At 36.8% G+C, this 6,430-nt stretch overlaps 1 pseudogene across 1 annotated transcript in view; it reads left to right on the plus strand.

Moving 5' to 3' along the window:
• Window positions 1-6,342, plus strand: part of LOC148743597 (metaxin-2-like) — an 8,950-nt pseudogene extending 2,608 nt beyond the window's left edge. The window contains exons 4-9 of the transcript XR_015989854.1: window positions 1-5; window positions 148-226; window positions 1,270-1,362; window positions 2,210-2,382; window positions 3,462-3,538; window positions 5,646-6,342. The exon at window positions 1-5 is cut by the window's left edge and continues 66 nt beyond it. The product of XR_015989854.1 is annotated as a metaxin-2-like (transcript). The remainder of the gene's footprint in view (window positions 6-147; window positions 227-1,269; window positions 1,363-2,209; window positions 2,383-3,461; window positions 3,539-5,645) is intronic.
• Window positions 6,343-6,430: the final 88 nt, after the last annotated feature.

Here is a 6,430-nt window from a genome sequence, read left to right on the forward strand (position 1 = left end):
CCAACAGGGGTGTGGTTTGTCATTTGTATTGTTTTTGGAGAGAGAAGAAGTTTGTTCAGAACTGTAAATTGGCTTGATAACAATTATCCCTTCATGAGAAACTTAAAACAATTTTTTGAAAGTAGTATGTTTTATTTTGGTATTTTAAGGCAATGTTCCATTTTTGAGAGCAGACAGAGATTTGATTGGTGATTTTCAAGGAATAGTTTCATTTGTTGAGGCTAAGGTATGGGTAATAGCTACAAAATGTATTCAGGGTCTGTTGAGTATTAGTTACAGAGTTTATTGCTCTTTGATAGGTTTGCAGATGTTGGCTATCAAGTGATAACCTCAAGCATGGCTTGAAATTGAAAGGAGACTTGTTTTCACTTTTATGGTGTTGTTTGATTTCAAAAGTAGCATGTGTTCAGTAATGTTTCACAAAGGGATTCTCAGTTCAACCAGAAAATAGACAACATTATTTTAGTCCTACAAACTACCTACAGACTACTATTACTGAAGCCTAATACAATTTTGATAGCTTAAAGTGGTTGGGAGTATTGCTCATCCTCTTGGATGGAATGCAAGTATATCCATGGTAATCTTCAGCATTTTTTGGTCAAGCTTTCTTGATAGTCCATGGATGCCCATTTGTGATCCTGGGTGGAAAGAGGGACTAAGAGAGAAAAAGTCTTACCCACAAACACAACACCCTGACTTGGACAGAACTTGAACCCAGATCTCTCAGCTTGAGCTTGCTGCATTAATTCCAGATTACTGCTTCTAACTTTACTAGTTAAATGAATTACACATTTTACCTCTTTCTAAAATCGAATGCTTAAAATATGGAATAAAAACTTATTCAACCAGGCAACTGAAGAAGATATAAGAACTGACATGGAATCTGTGTTGCATTTTGAATGTGAACTTCTTACTAACTGAGTACAGGGGCCATTCTGGGTAATATTGCCCCTCGGTTGTAGCAGTATGGGCCTGGCACCACAAGGTTTATACAATAACAACAAGGGCCAATATTTTCCTGTATAGCTCAAGCAAGCAAGGTTGGGCAGTAGTTTATTATATGGCAATCAGACCAAACCTGTTCATTTTGAATTTGCTGGCTATCACGATAAAATATACACAGCTCATGACCGTTTCATTTGGAAATGGTCCACATAACAAAATATAGACCAAGTAAGAACCAGTCAGAATGTTGGGATTTACCTTAAGTTAGGACTAATAATCTTGCCATATGATAAGAGTTTTTACGTCCAAACTTTCCTATTACAGGGCTCCTCTACAAGTACAAACTTGGAAATGAAAGACAAAGCAGAAATGAAGGCATATTTATCATTGATTGAAAACTCACTGGTTCCATCTGAGGTAATGTGGAGATTCTGCCATGGCTCTTATTACATCCAAATAAATGTTTCAAATGTTAGTGCCACCACCCATGTTTATTGAATCACTCCAAGAAGAGGTTTGTGACAGTGCTATATTCTATCCTGCAGTCTTGTCCCCCGCAATTCTTCAATGCTTTTGAATGAAAGTAAACTTTTGCATTTTGGTTTTTCTTGGAAAGAAGACAACCGAGTTGCAGCAAGGACAAGAAGTAACTCAACCCACACATGACTTTGTAATGTCTAAGTAATAACCTTTGCAACAGCATTAGGGAGTGAGGTTGCTAAAAACTGCAATATTTCTACCCCCTTAGATTTCCATGGTGCTCTTCAGTTTTGTCTGATCATGGGCTAGAGGATCAAACAATTATCTTCTGTGCAATTTTACAATATTTAGAATTTCCTTGCCATCAGCACTCTCTTCTCTAACATCAGAATGTACTTTCTCCCTACTGTTCTCTAAACATTTCCTAAGGCATTGACAAGGAGAATTTGTTTAACAATCAAGAGCTTCGTTAGTTAGTGCATGATCATTTCCTATACACTTGTGACCTTGATGTTTGATTTAGGGATGATACTGTATGGAAAAATTAAAAATGAAAAAAGGCTGATAGTTTCGAAAGAAACTGTTTGGGGCTGCGTCAGTGGGAGTAACGAAACAATTTGGATATATCAACAAAGTTGAAATGAATGGTTGAATAGTGAATGGTTTATTGGATACCTTAATAGCAGCATGAGCTGAATTGCTAAGGTTTTCAATGTTATTAAGGTTGAGTTCGGACGTCAGCATAAAATGCAATGCAATTTTTTTTATATCCTTGCCCAAGTAGCTTAACATGTTGCGGTGGAAGAAAGACTGGGCAGTGCGTACAAGGCAGCATTATGGCTGTCAGTTCCCTGTTCCCCTGAATCTTGTTCTTAGCTACCGGAGGCTGTGGAAAGTCTGTGGAAAGTCTGTGGACAACTTAAGGGAGATGGGTGGCATCACAAGACAGGAAAAGAGGTATGTAAGTGCTTTTTGAAGTTCTGGAAGTATTCTTAATGAATACGTTGTTACTGTGAATAATAAAGATGCAAGAGTAATCCTGGCTCAATGCCTGAAATTTATTTACTTAGGACCTTACATGAAATACTGGAAAAGTTTGCCATCTGAATCACCTGAGTGGGTTCTTAACCAGTACCCTCCCCAAGCTGGTTTGTGAAAAAGAGAGGAACCACCTCCAAATTTTCCTGCAACATTTTTCTTTTTTTTCTCACCATTGCTGGATAGACAACTCCAAAAACTTCCTGTTGTAGCTTAAACTTTAAATTATCAACTAGGTCTCTGACCTTCTATCTCCCATGAGTGACCAAGACAGAATTTCTCCTTACAATATCAATACAATATCAAGAAGACTAGTGATGAGAATAAAGAAAAATGTCAACCTGTGGATTATTAGTTGATCAAATACCAAGCTCTCAAAAGGAACATCATGAGAATTGTATCACAGACAGTAGGGAGAATTACTAATGAGATCTCAGGAGTGAATGGGTCAACCAGCGACACCTTAGCATCAGTATTGTATTCGCCATACTGTTCTCTGTACCTCTCCAATGGGTAATAAGAAAAATTTGCGTAACAATCAAAAACGTCTTCAGCTGGTGATCATTTCCTTTATTCTCAGGACCTCACAGTGTTTGACTAGGGGTGATATTGTTAGGAGAAAGTAGACTCTAGACACTCGAAGGGGTGGCTAGTAATAGTTCTTTTATTTATTTATTTATTTAAAAGATTTGCCAACAGGCAGGGACACCACAACAGCTTGCGCCAATCACTGCGGGCCCAGTAACCACCCATCCAACCCAGGGGAGGACATCCATCACACAGTAATCTTGTGCGTGGGAAATTAATGTCTCCTACCCCTAACCCTGCAGGAGACGGGACCTCCATTTATTTGTCCCTATCTGAGAAGACTAGAATATCTAACCGTTTCTTGATGTTATAGAAAGGAAGCATATTCTTCTCAATTATTTTAAGACCTTGTGCATGACATCTTTAACATGATTCCGTTTTCATTTAATTTACTTTTATATATTTAACAGGTTCTTGAAGAATTTAGGCGGAGATGTCAAGCCCTCTCTGAAAAACTTGGAAATAACAAATTCTTCATAAGTGACAGGTAAAATAACCTTTAAGGTTAATAAGTGAAATAGAAGTTATTATTTTGTTGGCATAAAGACCCGTTAACTGCTCTTCTGTGCATCACCTTAATGGCTACTAACACGTATCTTTGGCATCAAACATCAGCTCAAAGTAATTGGGTTTTGGCATCAAACATCAGCTCAAAGTAATTGGGTTTTATCTACTGAGTTGACGATTTAGACTTTTCAAGCAGTAGCACTTTCACTCTGACTCACAAGGGCTGGTGCTCTAAAAAAAAACCCCTGCACATATGCAATACCACAGTTTCTTTAGAAACTTTGCCCAGATAAGCTCAACAGGTCCTTTCAATAATCAATACCGGTATTTAACTTTTGTATTTTCCATCAACTTTCTCTTTTTTTCACCTTTCACACTTTCCATTTAAATTCCAGATTGGCTTAAGCCTGCCATGGTGATAGAATGTTTTTCTTTCATAAAAGAATGGTCACTATCATCATCATTAGAGAAACATTTTAGAAAAACAAGATTGCAATATCTTTAAAATGGTCTCCCATTCTATTGGTCATCCATGGTGGATAACTATGCCAGGTCTTAAATCTATTACAATTTAATTTAATGGCATAATGGCATATTTGCAGGAAAGAAAAAGACAAAAAATGCCATAAGGTTAATTTGTAAAAGAGTTTTGTGACGACCCCATTTAAAAACAAGTCACTTCATAAAAAAATATATATATATATATAAAAATTACAATAAACTCACTAAAAATCATCCAGCTTTAAGGTCAGGGAAAAGGTCTGGTCACAAGCCTAACATCAACATCATGCACTTTAAAATGTCAATCACCAAATTTTTAAGGGTGGTTTTGCTTTGTGTAGTTAATGTATTAGTTCTGTAGCAACGTGGTTTGTAACATAAGATAATATAAGTTCTTGTATCTATTGGAAATAGAGACTATAATTATTATTATTATTATTATTATTATCAGTATCATAATTATTATTATTATTACTATTATTATTATTATTATTGTTATTATTATGGCAGTAAACACTTCTGGATGCCCAGCTATCCTAAACAATGATTGGGCGGCAAGCTGTAACCAATCAATGCAACGATCAAAGTCCTTACAATTAAAATTCCTATGGTAATTCCTAATTATGAAACCCTAGTGATGAAAGTCCTAAACTCAATTGCTATGTAATAAAAACTTCAGTCAAAATACTAAAGGTTTCATACGTCACTATCGAAACGCTTAAATGTAATAAAACATCTAATATCCCTTATTTCAATCTTAAAGCGCCTCGCCATATTGAGTGAACTATGGCAATTCTTAATATAAAAGCCTTAGTCCTAAACGTAATTACTATTTAGTAAAATCCTCAATGTAAACACTGAAAGTTCTATAACATCACTATGATAACGCTTAAATGTGTTAAAAAATCTAATATCCCTTATCTCAAATTCTGAAAGCGCCTCGCAATATTGAGTGAACTTATGATGACTGATTTCTGTATCTGTAGAGCTGTTGTGTCACTCTCATCCCCCTCTAGCTCTTTAAGTGCCTTTCTAACATTTCTTGAATAACCTCCGAGTACTTCCACAATAATGTTGTATTGTGTCACCCGATAATCAGGGTATCTCTGTTCAAGCTCCCAGCGCAGTGGCCCATACTTTGCTGTTTTTTCGGCAGCTTTGTCCTCCCTGTTTTCTACCCACGGGCAGCTCATCTCGATCACCGATATTTTCTTGTTCTCCTTGTCCACGATGGTGGCGTCGATCCTGCTCGCTTTTACATGCGTGCCATCTGCGTAAAGGGAATGTGCCAATACGCTATTGCCCTCTCGTTCTCATACATATTATTACTATTATGACGCAGTTTAATGAACTTCAGCATGCCAGGAAAAGAAAGTTTCATAGGGCGCACAGCGTAACCTATGAAACTACACATCGTTGCACTTATAAAAAATATTACAATTATTAATACTATTATTACTATTATTACTATTATTAATACTATTAATACTATTATTACTTTTCTTATTATTATCATCATCGTCATCATAATTAATGTTGTTTTTGCTGTGATAATCCTTCACATTGTTATCGTTTTGCTTTTTCAGGTCCACAGAGTTAGATGCACTTGTGTTTGGCCATCTCCACTCACTTCTGACCAGATACCTACCAGATGGTTCTCTCAGCTCTGTAGTTAAGGCCCACAAAAATCTTGAAGACTTCGTTATGAGGATCCTGGAGGAATTGTTTCAGTAGGCAGGAGCGATCGCTTTTGAAAACGAGGGCAGATAAAGCCAATTACTGCAGACTTCATAAGAGATTTCCCCTCCATCGCCTTCTAACGATATACTGTTAGCACAGTAATTGGTTATATCAACTAAGTGAAAGTTGTAAATTGGCCACCGTAACGAGTTAAAAAGCCGACGTTTTTGAGCGTTAGCCCTTCGCCGTTCGCTCTGACGAAGGGCAAACGCTCGAAACGTCAGCTTTTTAACTCTTTACGGTGGCCAATTTACAATTTCAACTTAGTTGATATAACCAATTACCTTGTTACCCCCATCGACGCAGCACCACAGTTTCTTTAGAAACTTTCACCCTTTACTGTTAACACTCAGGAGCACGAAGCTGCTCGTCTCTTGTCTTTGGAGAGAAAAATTTTGACGTTCACGGCAAGCAACACAGGGCAAAAGTTAATTTCTTACCATCTGTGTTTAGAAACTTCTGTTCTAAATTGAACAAAAAATATATATTATTTGTCGACATTCGATAATTAGAAAGGGATTAAATTAAGAGTTGATTTTTTCAGTTTGGCGTTATTATAGATGTCGTTTCTTGCCTACATTACCCTACCTGTATTAAACGTACGATTGAGTGGTTGTGCGTACGAAAAGTA

Source organism: Stylophora pistillata, chromosome 1 (genome assembly GCF_964205215.1).
Source record: "Stylophora pistillata chromosome 1, jaStyPist1.2, whole genome shotgun sequence".
NCBI classification, from domain to species: domain Eukaryota; kingdom Metazoa; phylum Cnidaria; class Anthozoa; order Scleractinia; family Pocilloporidae; genus Stylophora; species Stylophora pistillata.